Source organism: Bremia lactucae, linkage group LG12, assembly GCF_004359215.1.
Source record: "Bremia lactucae strain SF5 linkage group LG12, whole genome shotgun sequence".
Lineage (NCBI taxonomy): Eukaryota > Oomycota > Peronosporomycetes > Peronosporales > Peronosporaceae > Bremia > Bremia lactucae.
The window spans coordinates 132,896-149,084 of record NC_090621.1 but is presented as its reverse complement, the minus strand read 5'-3'; positions in this window follow the sequence as shown (position 1 = coordinate 149,084).

The following is a 16,189-nucleotide window of genomic DNA, read 5'->3' as shown; positions in this document are numbered from 1 at the left end:
GTATACTCACGCAATTATGCCGAAATGACAGTACATTTTTCTACTTTACTGAAGAAAAATGCTAAGTAGTCATGGAATGCTGATTGTCAGCCTTTTTTAGGGTATCAGGCAAACTTGATGCAGTGACCAATCCTGGTGATTGCGGACCAAGACCGACCTTCTCATGTGGTCTGTGACGCAGCGACTTTGCAATCGGCTGTGCGTTTATGCAATACAATACAGACGGCGCAGAGCGCGTCGTCTGTTATCAATCGCGCCAACTTCAAGCAGCTGAACGGACCTATCCAGTGGATGACAAGAAATTCCTTACCACGAAAACACACTGGCTAAGTTTAGGGTCTATCGCTTGGGAGATGGACCGTTTAGTGTATATAGGGACCACGCGTCTTTACGCGCGGCCGTAAACAGTCCACACCTCTCGCAAAGAATGGCGAGATGGTTGTCTTTCTTCGCAGAGTAAAACTTCTCCGTGGGTTATAAACCAGAACGACTTTACGTCGTCACTGGTGCCCTTTCGCGCCAACTCGATTTTGAGCCGGCTGCGCAAGCGATCAGTGAGCATAAGGCCACTGTTGCAACAATAAGTGTTCCGTCTTTAACAATACCCGACGACGTTAGAAGAGCTTATTAAGAAGATAAGGCTCTTAAAGGGTTGATAGATTACCTTAAGAATCCATCCCAGCAATCCTTAGAAGAATTGTCGAAGTTGGATCGATCCTCAACAGATCGATACACGAACGCAATGAGTCAATGTATTAAGTATTTTTTTGCTGGCGCCACCCAAAACGATTTGCGTTTACGCATCATGTATGAGTGCCACGATGCACCAATAAGTGGGCATCGTGGACGTGAGAAAACCTATATCACCATAAGTCGCGACTTCTACTGGCCTGCTTGCAAAATTTGCCAACGGGTGAAGTCCAGTGCTTCATATCGGGCTCCGTTACAACCTCTGCCTGTTCCGGCAGAGTGTTGGCAGTCCGTATCTATGGACTTTGTCTTCGGATTCCCGAAGACCTCACAAGAATAATGGTTTTCTTGTTTTTGTTGATAGTTTTAGCAAGATGGTTCATCTTGCTGTCGTCCCGGAGTCGACCACAGCCAAAGGCTGTGCTCGTGTCTTGATTGACACGATATTCCGACTCCATGGGTTATCCCGCGAACCGGTCTCAGATCGAGACCCTAAATTCACGGCAGAATTTTTGGCAAAATATGTTCAAATCACTTGGAACAGTTGAAAATGTCAACACCTGGACATCCTGAACAGATGGTCAGAAGGAGCGTGCAAAGCCGTATCCTCGGAGAAATACTTCGCAGATACGTCCACCTTCTTAGAGTTGGAGCGAGTTCTTGTCGATGGTAGAATTTGCCATCAACAGTCCCAGTGCATGCTTCTACAAAGCATACACCATTGTTTCGAGAATGGCTTACGCCACCTAAGTATACCCACCCACCTTGTTTGAGGGTGGCTCTTATTCAAAAAGGTAGGGACCCGCCCGAGCACAGAATTTTCTAGCAGCATTACGAGGCTTCTTCTGATTCCAGATTACAGCGGAACGGTCTAGGGCATCAGCCAAAGCCTTATGGTCTCGGAACAGGGTCTGATTCTGTTGAACCAGACGATCCATTCTTTCCTCTTAGGATGAGATCTTCTGACGAGCTGTCACCAGCTAGTTTTGAAGGGATTGATGTATCCTTTCGTTCGCCAGTTGATCAGTCGCAACCTGCGCACAATTATTCATTTGGTCACGAGACACATGATCAACCGTCACCGCTAACTCCTGGCGACGATCGCTCATGATCAAGATCCTCCCCTTAAAAAATAACGGTTTGATCCAAATCACGATGTTGATTTGGACTCGTCAAACGAGGCGAACCCGATTTTCCATCGCCCTCCACAGCCATCGACGGATTCAAGTGGTGATTTTTCTAGATGAACACCTCTTGAACCACCGCAAAGTGAAAAAGGTTCAAACGAGTTATCTCGTTCATTGGCTAGGGTATCCACACTCACATGGTAGTTGGAAACGTTCCCAACTGATGTTGGACGTTCCGGGTCTCGTCTTGCAATAGGACTAGACCCATCCTTCTCGGATAAGGTCCATCGGAGAACGAGCGCTTCCCGCGCTCTTTAAAGGATTGAAGGTTCCTAATCCTTTGATGCATCTCGTAAGATATGAGAGTCCCCCAATGGGGATCTATGAAGGAATATGCTTCCTGAAGGGCATAACCTGCACCCTTAAAACAGCATGGGCATGAGTCCTCCCACGAGAGGCAAGGAATCCCTGCCTCTCTAGACAAATGGTGCAACTGTTACCGTGCACCGACTACGGTCGGTTTCTCGAGCCGTTCACGGAAAGCATTTAGCTTATCAAGCCTGACCTCACGGCCTATGTTTTGCTCATTCTGTACAAAGGCTGTCCAAGCTTGGAACAAATATTTGACATTCTTTGCCGTTTATGAGAGTACAACCGATGCTGATAAAAGGCATCTACGAACAATTCCGTCTTATCCTTACAAGGCTTGTGAAGCCTGGATGAGTCGAATACCGGAATATGCTATCGATCGTTGGTCATACCAGACCAACGTATCAGGTCAACATTTGAGAGCAACAAAGGCCTCTTTTTCAGGAGCGAACAGCAACGTATTGTGGTCCCTCTCTTGCTGACTCATATTAACATTATCGTGAACTTGGCCCTGGGAGCGATTCCTAAAATCACTATTTTTCTAGGGATGCAAACTAGCGCTGCCTGCAGCACTCTTCCTTCCGCGACCACTTAGTACCTGGTGACGCATTCTAGCGTCACCAGAGTGGCCATCGCCCACAGAATCATCTGATGGTGACTCCCACCAAATAATTTTGACAATACCAACAACCTCGTCATCACCTCTTTAGTTGTCACGTTAGAACCCCAAACGTTTAACGGACTCGGCCTCGGGTGGTTCTGGCGGCCTTTCTAGTAGATACTGTGGCGGGCGATGTAGGCGACTTGGTCCTTTCACCTACAATTGGTGTAGCAGGTGACTTGTCACTGTCACCTGCAATTTCATTAACATATGACATGTTGTAGTCATCTACTATGGGTGTATGAGGTGACGTATCCTCCTCAGCAGACGTAATACCGTCTACTTAAACATTTGCATTACCAACAGCTGCACTGATCCGTGCGGCTGCTAGCTTTGCGGCCTAACGGCCCACACATACAGACCTATTAGTCGCCATCTTAATTTTGGTCAAAATAAATAAATGAGAATTAAATCGGTTTTTGCTCAAAATTGATACTGCAAAAATCACACAGGAAGACATAATAGTGTTTCCTTTCAAACTGTAGTGACTGTTGGCTAGGGAGAATGTAACGGGGTGTCTCGTTACATAAGTATTACTTTCTATAGGAGAAATATGAATATTATATCACACGAGAGGAAATAAATAAATTAATACCAAATTATTATCTTTATTAGTTCCGACTTATATAGTTCCGACTTATATAGTTCCAATATTTTCAAATCAGTTAATATGGATGCAATTAGACATTAGCTCTATTGATTGGTTAATTTAAGTCTTAATCAATCCCGATAATCGTTATAAGACACGATTGTGCGGTACGCAAGGATGCGCCATACTTAGTTATATATTGATAGGAAATCGTTACGTAGGAATCTAAATTTCTTAATACGGTTTTATTTTTACGTGATTCTAATCGTTTGAATTAATTATGGTAGCTAAAGCTTCTAACCTACCTCGAAACCTTCCTCTGTACCCCCCTGAACGTGAAGTTTTGAGGCACCTAACCTTCACTGTAATCAGTGTAAGGTTAACTAGTACTTACCAGTACTAGTGAAAGGTACCTTGTTACAATTATTCCATCAATCTTCTGGTCATCAATTTCATAGACGTGATCGTATGAATACCTGTCCAACTTTTGAAAATATACGGCCTCGCCGAACTTTCATAAAAGCTTGACAGATTTTTCGATATCTTGAAACCAGTTGCACATAAATTAGATTGCTGAGAAGCACTGACACTGCCATCTTACACTTTCGAGTGTTTTCGACACTCAATAATTTGAAGTGCTGTCGTAGAACCACCTTGAACAAACGAAGTGCAGAACGCCTGCAAATGTGTTAAAGTTCAAGCTGCTCATATACTTAGATTGTGAGAGGGCACTTAGACTTGTACTGCTTCAGTACAAGTCCACTTCGCACTGCCTCAGTGCGAGTGGTGTCTCACGTCACTTCACGTACACTAGTATTTGCAGAGGAAGAGTTTTCCTTATTAAAATTGCTTTGAAGAGGGTTAATTAAAAGCCATATTAATAAAATTAAGTTCTTCTTGTCTATTAATTTAATACTAACTTAATTATAAACTAATACAGAACATGTACTAAAAGTCCATAATGTCTTTCTCCTTGCGCGCGTCCAGCGCAGACTGGACCGCGGAGTAAGTAGATATAACGGCCTCTATCTACCCATGGATAAGCTTTCTGAATATTACTATGTAAAGTAATATTATCCAAATAGTATCTACCTTTTAGGTAATATAGAATTTAACAACCTGTAAGTGTTAATTATATGCAACGATACACCACGTTATAGAATTAGCATCTGCAGTGAAATTGCACCACCGGACTTGCGCTATCCATTAAATATATGTCTTCAGTGCTGGCCGCGTTGCTGTAGGCTACTGTAGCAGCCACGCACTACTTCGGCACGCACCTTTAAGCCCAGTTAGGAAGCGGTTTGACCGTCTTCTCTCACTTGCAGTGAGGTAATTAGTGGGCGTCAAACTATGCTCATCACATAAACAAAGGTGGATCATTTTTGTGCACTAAGTCCATTACATGTAGTAATCAACCATCCCGTTAAATTCAAAAAGTGTGTTTAACGGGTTTGTGTAACATAGGGTAACTTTAGCCGTTACACCACCACCTCTTTAGGAGCGTATTTTGTATTTTGTTAAATCGTCAACAGGATGAAAGAGGGACATCGAGCCGCTTACGTCGGGCTGCTTTAGTCCACTCAACCACCCCTTTAGCGAACAGTGTGCACCTACCCGTGTGACATCACATGGCGCTTGTCATGCCACCTAAAATGAGCAGAGCTGATGAGTCGTCTGCTAATACACTCACACAAGCACGCACGAACGCACGCACAGCGATAAAACGCAGCAGGCGCCTGTTGCCACCGTTAACGCGCAAACAGATGCTGCTGTCGCTCTGTTTACGAAGCTGAACGATCTATCTCACTTGCGCAGTGAGGATGTAGATCGCTCGCTAAATTGTTGACGACAATGAGGCGACACCGATGCCATCACCTCTTAGTAGTGATGAGCGCAGCAAGCTAATGTGGAAGGATAATGACGCTTTATTGTCCATCCAAACTTCACGCGATGCTCCTAACATAGAGATGTCTAGCGTTACGAAGACCAACTTGCCCAACGTCAACAAAGCAACTATCGCGTCGTCTACGCTAGCTAGCGCAGCGACCATTCATGTGAGCGCTGCCCACAAAGGTCGGTAGAACCACAACACCCACTATTCAGACCATCATGCACAATGGGTCTGACGCAGCAGAGCCTGAGCGTAAAGCTCCATCGACGGCACGTGAACGTGTCCAGTCGGTGTCACACTATAGCCGTATCGAACGCAGCTATGTGACTAGTGGCATACCACCGATGCCACCTCCATCCGAATGGCCATATTTCGATAATACTGGTGCGTCGCTCTGATAGCGCGCTCTCTAAATGCCGACAATAATTATGACGGCACCTGATTGTGTACAGTCGGTGTCACAATATAGCCGTATCGAACGCGGCTGTGACTGGTGACATACCACCGATGCCACCTCCATCCGAATGGCCTAATTCAGATGGAACTAGTGCGTCGCTCCAATAGCGCGCTTGTTCATAATCAATATGACATCTACAATTCATGGACGGCTCAGGAAAAATCGCTTGGTCGTGTTTCCCGATCCCGGTCGTATTGCATTTAAAGCAATCAACATACCAATACGAAGCGAAATTACTGCGCCGCTGTTAGCCACATTGAGACGTGGCGAAACATTGGTCGCAGCGGATTAACTTTATCGTTTATGTGTAGAAGAAATCATGTGCGGTACTGGAACTCCTATTTCTTCTCATCACGCCGCTCCTACGTAATTTTATTGACCCTGCTATGCTAAATTGGCAGAGTCACTAGGGAAAGTTTCTGTCGTTGATCGCGGGCCTTCGTCATAATGACGAAAATTGTCCCTCTTTCGCACCGAGCATTGTGAGGGGCCCTCCCCCACTACGACTCGGGCTTCGCACAAACGAGACTGGCGTCTGAGGATGGCGCAGTCCGTTAATATAAAACGGTGTCTCACCCGTACTGGCGTGAACACTGTTATTGATAGCGAACTCCACCAAGGGGGATTGTTTGCTCCATTCTTTGGGTATTGCTATCGTGCGTAAGACATCCGCCAAGACCCGATTGACATGTTCTGTTTGGCCATCGGTCTGGTGATGATCTGCGGTCGACATGTGGAGCTTGCTACCTAGCGGTATAAATTTTTGTCGCCAGAATCCAGACGTAAAAGTGAATCCCGGTCCGATACTATGGAATCGGGCATCCTGTGTAATCGGTATACATGAACCAGGGACAAGACAGCTGGCTCCTTGTCTGTGATCGATATTTTACATGGTGCTAAATGCATCATTTTGCTTAAGATTCGGACGGGGCTAGTATGTCTACAAAGACGACGAGCCTCGTCCGATTCTTAAGATCGGGCGGCATGCCAAACATGAAGTCCAAACTTACTGACTTCCAACAGTCCGTTAAAATCGAAAGTGGCTTCAGCTGTCACGACATGAAAACCTTTCCATTTTCAGTGACGCACTGCTGGAGGTGCAGGCTTAATGCGCTGACACTGTTCGCAAGAGCGAATAAAGTTGGCCACCCATCTAGATAGGTGTGGCCACCAAAATTCCTCTTACAGTCTTTTGACAGCCCAAATGCCCACTAGATGGTGCATCATGGAGCTTGTGAAGGATCATCAACTTGAGATTTGTACATAGATTCTCAAGGGATCACAAGGTGACAGCTGATACCATAACAGGCCGTCGCTGTAGCTAAAGCGATTTAGCTTAGCTTTAGGGGCGACGGAAGGATAATTTTTCGTTCACAAAATGATCCAACAGCAGGCGACAATGGTCGTCCTGACTATAGCTTTCGTTTATTTTAGAGGCTAATGAGCTCGTCACGTGGTATGCCTTCATGGCTGCCAACGTTGACGACTCAACTTGTGCCTTAGCATAAGAAACACTATCCGGTGTCTTGCCTCAAAGTCTGGTCTGCGATAACGCGTCAACCAAGACATTTGACTTACCCGGCTTATACTCAACTTTGAAATTAAAATCAAAGTAGAATTTGAGATATCATGTCATTTTAAGCGAGAGGTGCGGTGACTTTTTTTGCGGCCCGCAGTGATGCGTGATTCGTATAAACCACAATGGTTCGGTGCCCAATAGATGCACACGAAATTTGACAAGCACACTTTATTAGAAGTAGCTCTTTGTCATGCACAGGGTAATTAAGTTCCGCGGCTTTTAAAAGCCGGGACTGATAAGAGATAACACGGTCAATGCCTTCGTCATCCTTTTCCATGATTGCGCTGCGGATTAAAAAATGCTTGCATCGTCGTCTTTTTGCATGATTGCCAGGTTCCAAATCAATTTCGTACCCGAAGCCCCTATCGGCCGGTAGGCGGCTCGGCACTTCTTGTGGGACACATCACGATGTTTTCAAGGAATTTAATAAAATGGGCTGTCGTTTATGGCATCCAAGCCTTGAGCAGCGAATCGATTTCTTTGTCTGTCTCCAAAATGCTTTCGCATAATGTGGACGACAGAAAATTCCACCAAGTTTTCTTATGTGACTGGTGCGACTACTTTGTGGATCTTCCCTTCCTTAAGTTCGGCAAGAATCAGATCCCACAGCATCACCGGGAGTTTTACTATCTCCTCGGCAGACTTATGACGTGATAAAAAACCACAACTGAGGATGCCTTCGTCGTTTTATCTTCAAAGACCTCGAACACCTCGTTCGAAGGCCCGTCCTCTTTGATCACAAAGGTCGCTCATTTTGACATGCCTTTGATCGTCCTTATTAATCAGGCTTTTTGAGTCACCACGACTTTGACTGGGAAGCGGGTGTTGTTGCACTCCTGGCTAACGCACCCCTTCCAACCGCACCAGGCTCTAGGCAGTGTGCCAATACATGCAACGCTTGACTTACGGTCAGCTCTCCATCTCCTGCCACAGGCTCTTGAATCTATGCAGGACTTTGGGACGCATGACTACTTGTCATCGTCCTTTTTACTGCCCTAGTCTCCACAGGCTGGTAGGTAGTGGTGACGTTTGACATTCCGTCTACGCACCCTCAACTGTGCTTGACACGATATCAGTTGCATACGCCTTTCGCAGATGCACATCCTTGCAGGTGTCCTGCGTAGAATTCGCAACTATGCGTGCACGCCAGTCTTTCCATGGTTGGTACTTTGCCAACCATGGCATGCCTAGGATGAGGTCATACGAACTCTCCATACCTAGCACTGTGTACTTCTCTTTACAAGAGAAGTCACTAAAGCTGAAGGCGAGTTCTACCTGAACCTCCTCTGATCTTACGAGCGCGCCGTTTGCTAAACGAACGGTCGCCTCATCTCGCTTGCCATCCTGGCAAAGCGACTAAAACATCGGCGGTCTCTTTCTTAGAGCCGCGAGGCTCACAAAATTTTGTGATGCACCCTATCCCCTAGGAGGGTCATCGCCCGATCAAAATCTCTTACATGAGCGCTATAGACCAGCAGGGTTGAGGTCCAAAATTTCGAGACGTCAGGGACTATGCTACCCATTTGTTCCACAACTTTGAACTTAGGGGTAGCTTCAGAGTCCGCGTCAGTAGGGCATCCCGCCCCTACAGCGCTCCTAATTTATATGACCTCTCAGTGGTCGATGCAGAACTCATACGTCTCGCACGCTGGTTCTTGTCATCGCCCTTTGGGTAGGGAGACCTCTTGCTGGGCGTCTTCGCCCCAGCAGGGACCCTGGCATAGCAGCGAGCCATCATATGGCCGCGCTTGCCGCATTTGTAAAAGACAACGTCTGCATTGCCTAACTCCATAGGAGTGGCTCCAGCCTATCGGCCGACGCCTTATACCAAGCTGTCACCAAGGACCTGTTGAATCATTGTTCCTCAACTAAGGTAGTTTGGATTGCCGTTTTCATCGTCGACGGTACTTTCGAAAAAGGCACGTCGGGATGGGCCGTCCAACAGTCTGTTCATGAACATGGTCACCTTAATGTGTTCCAATATCGGACCTACAGTAATGGACGCCGGCAGCGAGCGCATCTCCTGCACATCATCTTGCAGGGACGGCTTGCCTGTCGTGCTCCAAAGGATATCGCCTGAAGCAACACTTTGTTGTTCAGCGGCTGATACATGGCGCGAATCTTTGTCTTTTAAGATATCCCATGAAGGGAACGCCTTAGTGTCCGCCAAAAAAGCCGAGTATGCTCACTCTGACGCCATTACGCGCAAATGCGAAATGGTGTACGACACCATTAAGGTGGCGTCCTAGATGAGCCGCGCCACACTTCGTGCTCCACGGCCAACAGCCATTTTACCATCGCGTGCGCTGCAGATCCATCGAACTTGGACGGGCACGGACGCCTCAAACTGCTCCAACTGAGCAGCATGTTGCTCAAGAGAACTAATTAAGAGCCTGGCCAGGGCTTGCTTACCAAGTCCCTACGCCAAGTGCTCTGCCACCTCCCGATACTGCTTGGAGAGTGTGGAATATGAGCCTGATCGATATTGAGGCTCATCCTATCTATATCGCTCAGAAATACGGGATATGGGATGGCCTACTGGTACTACCAAGTGTATGCGGGCGCTTCTATAGCAGCCACGCTCTACTTCAGCACATACCTTTAAGCACAGTAAGGAAGCGGTCTGACTGTCTTCCGTCACGTGCAGTGAGGTCATTGGTGGGCGCCTAAGCGACCACGCCAAACGAACTATGTACCTTAGTATGAGTGTCGTCAGGAAAGCGGCAATACGGTTTTACGTGCGCACTTGTTAACTAGAAAGTAGTTGTAAGACTGATTTATATCTTAATAAATATTCAACTATAAACAATGCTAACTAATTAATTGATGCCATCGCTGCACATGCGCATTTCTACATAGCGAGCGTAATATTCTGAATACCTTGTATCTTAGATGACGCAAGCCGTATTTCCTCCAATATGAACACGCCTATGTGCACTATACACATCACTTTGTGGACCACAGGTCTAAGTATTTCACATGAAGTAATTAGCCATCCCGTTAAGTACATAAAGTGTACTTAACGGGGATGTATAACATAATGCAACTTTAGCCCTTTACAGTACTTGCCGCGATGCTGCATAATTCGCGCGACCTCCTTGGGTATAATAGCCGATCTTTGGTAAGGTTCGTAGATCCCCGTGCCTCTTCCAGTATTGCTGAATTAAATGTTGCATTTTGCGCGTGCAGTTGTGTCCGCGGATACATCTTTTCTCCTTCTGGATGATCCACGAGGCCTGTCCTGATCAACTTGATTTCTGGTAGGCATTAATATAGTCGTCAGGCTCATTGTGAGCGATTGCACAGTATGACAGGCATAAACAAACCTGGGAAGATTTGTTTCGCCGAGTAACATTTTTCTTTTGGTTGATAAAGTTCGCACGTTGACATTGCGTTAGATGTAATCGAATTAAAGAATACAGATTATGACAACACTTTTTGTTGCGAGTGGAATTTGCGGGGGGGGGGTGATACCAGCTTGATTCGGTAAAAGCCCAAAGGTGTGTGTGGCTATAGCGGCTGCCTGAAATTATCATATTCTAATCATTTACCTTAACATTTCAAATTTAGTCATGCATTGCGACAGATGTGTTCATACGTTGATTTGAACCTAAATCAACTTCGCCAACCGCAGCTAACGCGCGAATCGGCGAAACTAAATGGTAGTACAAAGCTACATTAATTTACGAAGAAAGTAATGAAGATTGCTGTAGCGGAGTTACCTCGCTCCTTAAGTCAGATGAAGACTTAAAGACTCCAAACGTTTTCTTAGTTCTACAAGACTGGTGCGCTTTTTTTAGATTCAAGGCGTCGTACATGTTATTAAAGCTTAATAAGTCCTGGTTAAAGGGATTTAGGGATTCGTAGAACCAAATGGCAACTAGTGCCGAGAATACGTACCTTAGAAAGGCTTCTGACTCACAGATCAATGCGCAAGCCTTGGGAGGGCACTTGATGCGTAAAGATCAAAAGGAGAAATGCACTATATTTAAATATTTAAATCTAAAAGCCTTTCCCTAGCTAATTTAGAATAGATTTTATCTGGCGGCTGCCACATATGTTACCAATTATAATGATATTTAGTAATTTTATATTTTTAAGAGGATAAAAAATGGGTATTTTACTCATCAAGTAAATGTACCAGACAACGGTTCTCCAATCGATGTGTGCCCCATTACCCCCCTCTTCAGACTGTTGACACCGATTGACAACATTCGGTTCATTTCCTCTTTGAGGTTGGAACATAAATAGCAAACCGGTTGGTTGTTTTGCATTCTTTTGTCCCATGACAATTCAGCCTGTGTCACAGACTCTTAGCATTTTCCTTGTCGATAAGGGAATGGTGAACTATGAAAGTCACACTCTATCCGAGGATAAAGAAAAAGAGCGTTGCTCGTAGACGCCTTCTCCTCCAGACGAACGTCGGCGGCCACGAATTCGTTCTTACATTGTGGTGCCGCCGATGTATTAACTGCATTGCGCAGGACACAGGACCCTGAGTCTAACATTAACATTAATCCGGTTGATGTAGAGCAAGAGCGGGCAATCCTCATAAAGAAACAAGCTCTCGTCGAGCAGCAGAGCTAGGGAAAGCTAAAGCTCACAGTGAATACCGATTCGATCCACTTAGTGTGGAAGAGTATCTCAAAGAGATCACGGGTCACAGTTTTGCCATCTGGATCTCCGCTCCCACAGCGAATACGCTGGAGGAGCTCGCTGCTCGCGACGGTCTTCATGAGCGATAACTTATGCCAAAGGTAATGACGCGAAGTCAGTATCTGATGCGTTTGTGTGCTCAGACCCGTGGGGCTTCGGTGATGCCAATGAGGGAGATTCCGATCGTTGTGAATCTAAAAGTAAAAACGACGCTTCGTTTGAGAACTGGGTACATCGGGCCCGCTGCCTCCGAAATATTTGAAATGGTAAGGAGTCTGTGGATGTGTCTGATTTTCGTTTGAAACGAAAGCTTCGCTTCGATTTCGCCAAGATTAAGGCCGAAGGACAGTTATATTTGACGTTTATGCCACAAAACGAGGATACGTCTAGCCAATATTGCAGTGTTCGGTTGACCGTGCAACCGTAAAACGAAGCCGTACTGACGCTATAGATCCACCTATTCCTACTTTTAGTGGTGGGAAGCGTTGTTTGACGCGAGTTGACCCTGAGCTTGGCGCATAAAAACGACAGCGGCGTACCGACAATCATGCCGAAGAGGTACCTCAAACTCTCAAGAGTTTTCAGAAAAGAGGTACCCAGTCACTTCACCAGATACTGGTATTGACCCTTTCGAAGAGCGTCACTTTGAAAGTTTCTCTACGCGAAATTGAAGGTTCCCTCGCGCGTCAAGCAGCGCAAGAGGGGGCCGAAATCTCGACGGAAGCGTTTTTTGCTCCAAAGCACGAGGTGCAACTTCTTCGCGAGGGCCTTGCTCGGGTTGAGGGTTCTTTTGAGGCGGTTCATAACCGAATTTCAATGCTGGACGTCAGTAACCTCTTTAGAGGGTTAGCTGGACATTCTGGTAAAGATGCAGCAGTCTACGCTGCGGCCCTCTTTTTCGGCGCAAGCGCCTTCAAGTCCACATGGGAAGGGTTCCGATATGGCTTAAGCAAGCCAACGTAGAGCGCTGGGTGTGCTCACAGCTTGGTTGAAGGTGTAGCGTGTAAGCTAGGCCCTTCTCGGTCACGACCGTTTATTGTCCAATAAAGCGCGGGCGCGATTTGGTCGTGAAGACCGCGGAAACCGCACAGTAGGTAGATTGTTAGCGTTTGATAAAACTCGGTATCCGACCGCATAAGAATTAATACAGCTTCTTCCTTTGGCATATGCTTGTTATTTTTGTTTGTACTGGATTTCAGCCAATCGCGTCGCGAGAAACCCGTATACTTGTACGAATGGTAACAAAGCTGATATCAGCAAGCCTATTGGCTAATTCTCCCCCACCTTGCCCTGAACCACGGAATGGTATCCTTAACGGACCGGGTCGATGGGTGAAACCGTTGACATAGAATGAAGTGTAGCCTGTAGAGACATGGACAGGGTTATTGAACGCAAACTCTACCACTAAGAAAATTGAGAACTAGCGCTTTGGTGTCTGAGCACATACACTCCGTGAAACGTCTTCAATGACGCGATTGACACGTTCAATTAGACCATTGGTCTGCTGATGATCCGCTGTGGATATATCCAATCTGGTGCCAAGCACTCGGAAAATAGATTTCCAAATTTTACCCGTGAAATGGGGGTCCCGACCGGAAGCAATTGCCACTGGCAAACTGTGTTTGCGAAACACGCGATCAAAAAACAGCCTTGCTGTACTTTCACCATCGATGGAATCCGGCACAGCCGCTAAGTAAGCCATTTTGCCCAATCGGTCAACAAAGACCATTATGCCGGTGTTAACGGCCGAAATCTTTCGGTAAGCCGTAAACAAAATCCATACTAATGAAGCCCAACAACTGGTGGGTACGGGCTGACTTGCCAGTGGTGCAGCAGCATTCGCCTAGGGTTTTGACCGCTGGCAAGTTTCGCATGTGCGAACGTTTGTGCTGACACATTTGTAAAGTGTGGGCCACCAATAAATCTGGCAAAAAAGATGTCGTTTTTTTCTCTTCCGAGATATAAACCAAGGACAGTATCGTGTGCCTCGTAAAGGATTCGGCTTTCCAAATCCTTATCATTACGTACAACGACACGAGGAGGGTCCGCGATGTCTGTGCAATAAAGCAACAGGTCGCTATTGATAAAAAAATCGATGTAACATTGCACGCAAACGTGCCGACAAATTGAAAGCCCGATTCAGTGCTCTTTATAGCTTGTAGAAGAGCTACACACTGTTCATCCTTGGCGTAAGCGGAACGGATTAGATCAGAGCTAGGCGACGAGATAGTCGCTAAATGAGAAAGCTCATAATTCGGCCTGCGTGATATGCATCGGCCAAAGTATTCTGCTTGCCTGGCTTATACTTCACCTCGGAGTTGTATTCCGCGAAAAAGGATAGCCATCGGGCCATTCTCCGTGAGAAGATGGGGCGACTTAGTCGCCGTGCGTAATGATGCGTGATCTGCATATATCACAAACGGCTTAGAGATGAGCAGATGAACTCTGAATTTGAAGAGAGCATACTTTATAGCAAGTTATTCTTAGTCATGAACTGGGTAGTTCTTTTCCGCAACTTTAAGCTGTCTAGACTCGAACGCAATACCACGTTCCTGCCCATCAACATCTGTTTGTAACAGAGCACTGCAAATGGCAAAATTCCGAAGCGTCACAGACGACACTGAAAATCAAATTTGGATGTGGCAGTACCAGAATCGAAGCATGGATAAAACTATCATTGACGGCTTTAAAACATTATGTCCTGTACTTGTCTAGCTCCATTCTGTATCCTTTTAAGAAAATTAGATAATAACCTAGCCATATCAGCGTAATTTCCGCTATATTTTTGTGAGTAGTTGGCGAGACCCAACCACTTACGCAAAATCCTTTGGTTTTTAGGAACCGGCCAATCTATTATGGTTTTTAAATAGCGGGAACCGGCCAATCTATTATGGCTTTTACCTCAGCGGAAACCGGCCAATCTACTATGGCTTTATCTTAGCGGGGTCCGCTCTAAGGCCTCGCTTCCCAATGAAGCATCCTAAAAAACGATTTTGTTTTCCGCCAAAAATGCATTTAGATGCATCGGCATACAATTTATTTGTGCGTATATACTCGAGCTTTGCTCGCGAATGATCTATATGGTTTTACACATCAAAGTGAACCTGCCCCGCACGACTGTGGACAAAAATATCATCAAAATAAGTCTGTGCATAACCTCGATAAGGGCGGAACAGTTGCGTCACTGACGACTATATGTTGCCAGGGCGTTGGAAAGCCCTTGTTGCATAACTGACAACTCCCACTGCATATCTCTTGGGGTGCTAACCACTGTAAGGGGGAAAACTCTAGCTCGCACGAGCAGTTGGTAATAACCATCGACTAGGTAAAGTGCAGTATACAGTGTACATCCCATCATATTCTTCTAAAGAATACCCTTGTTAGAAAATGGGAGTTGTGCTGGTATAGTGGCAGCATTAAGCTTATCATATGCATGTACGATGCGCCATTTGGCTTTTTCACACAAATGTCGGTGTCCAATGGGGAGATTTGGTCTCTCGTGCCATTCTAGCCTCGTGCTTAGCACGAAAAAAATCGTCAATGACTTCACACTGTTCCTTTGGTAAAGGCCATTGTCGTGTGACAAAGTAGTTTGTTACAGGGACCAAGTCAATTTCATGACGGACACCTCTATCCGGGGGTTAAACAGATGGTGAATTGGTACCTACCGCATCTTGGGATACCTTAATCAAGACATAGATGGATCCAATTGATATCGAAGGATCGATGATTCACTCCGCGCACAAAAGGCAGCTTTTGTGTCTTCCACGACTGCTTCGTCAAGAAGTGACGATGAGTTTAACTTAATCGTTAGTCGAATGACCACCATCTCAGACAAGTCACAGGCCGTTAAAGCTCGGCCACACTCACCAATAGACATTTCGTCTGGTGATGGATTGAATGACTTTTTTAACGAAGGTTATCTGGTCCGGATCGATCAATTTAGCAATAACGTGCTGGAGGCTGTATGTCGGGGCTTTTGACAGGACCTTCACGTCGACTTGCACGAGAGCGATAGGTCTATATTAACCAAGTGCTACACGCGACCCGTTTTTGTGAAGAAGCACTACTGCCGACTTGTGCTGCGATGGGGGCAATGTCCCCCGGTGCGAGTAGGTGAACACGATACGTAAACATTCGCCAAATACATCACTAGCCACCTGGTAG